General features: G+C 41.7%; 1 non-coding gene across 1 annotated transcript; it reads left to right on the top strand.

Annotated features, from left to right (window-relative positions):
• Positions 1–657: 657 nt before the first annotated feature.
• Positions 658–781, top strand: LOC111812513. Its single transcript, XR_002818005.1, has one exon. It is a non-coding gene; the product is annotated as a small nucleolar RNA SNORA11 (small nucleolar RNA).
• Positions 782–991: the final 210 nt, after the last annotated feature.

Here is a 991-nt window from a genome sequence, read left to right as displayed (position 1 = left end):
GGTGCCGTGCGAGCCTTTTACATATTCACAGCCTAAAATAAGAGGATAAAAATAAAATCCAAAAATGGAAAACAAATTGGAACAAATGAGCTTACTTTATTTGAAATGTAGTAACAACGCTACTTGGAGAAAAGAATTATTTTAGAAGCCTCATTCCACACCCATGGTGGGCTACGAGCTGAGGAGGAGCGACTAGAAAGCAATCTTAAACTTCACCCCCTTCTCATTCTTAATACACACTGTAGCATGAACGGAGATAATACGTAATTCTAAGCAATCAGTGGAATTCTATGTAATTGAACAGTAGGAAGTAACTAAGCACAATATTTAATTCTGAATTAGCAGAAACGAAATGTTATAAAAAACAAGATTTTTCAGTGTAAGAGACTAGAGATGCACTCAGGAGGCTGAGGCAAGAGGACTGAAGCGAATGAGCTCAAGGCCAGTCTTGGCTACACAGAGAGATCCTGCATGACACATGCACACGCGTGTGCAAGGAAGGAAAAAACCACATGGTAAGCAAGGTTTAAATTTTGGATTGTGGGCCAGGAAAATAGCTCCAAGGCATAAGCACCCGCCTGGCAAGAATAAGGTCCTGAGTTCAACCCCAGTACTGAAAAAAAAAAAAAAAAGTTTTTTTAAAATTTGGGTTGAAAGTGGGTGTGCTCAGAGCAGGCGGCCAGAAGAACGGCTGCTCTGTTTACAACACACCCAAAAGGAATTTAGGATCGTGTGCCAAGGGGCACAACACTTGTGACTTCCCTTGAGCAAAGGTCCCTGTACAGTACCAATGGGACGAGGGTCTCCAGCGTTCAGTGAGGAGGTGGGCACTGTGCACTGATCCACAGTAATCCATGGTAGTCTTAGAAGACTGAATTTCTATTTTCAATAAATTAAAAATAGTAATAAAAACATTTGGGTTGAAAGATCTACTGCAACTGTCTGGAAAGAGTGCTCATTCCCCTGAGCCTGCCCAGGTCATGACATCTAA

The sequence above is a fragment of the Octodon degus genome, unplaced genomic scaffold (assembly GCF_000260255.1).
Source record: "Octodon degus isolate 3935 unplaced genomic scaffold, OctDeg1.0 scaffold00126, whole genome shotgun sequence".
NCBI classification, from domain to species: Eukaryota; Metazoa; Chordata; class Mammalia; order Rodentia; family Octodontidae; genus Octodon; species Octodon degus.
The sequence above is the reverse complement of the archived record's forward strand: the minus strand, read 5'-3'. Positions and strand labels throughout refer to the sequence as shown.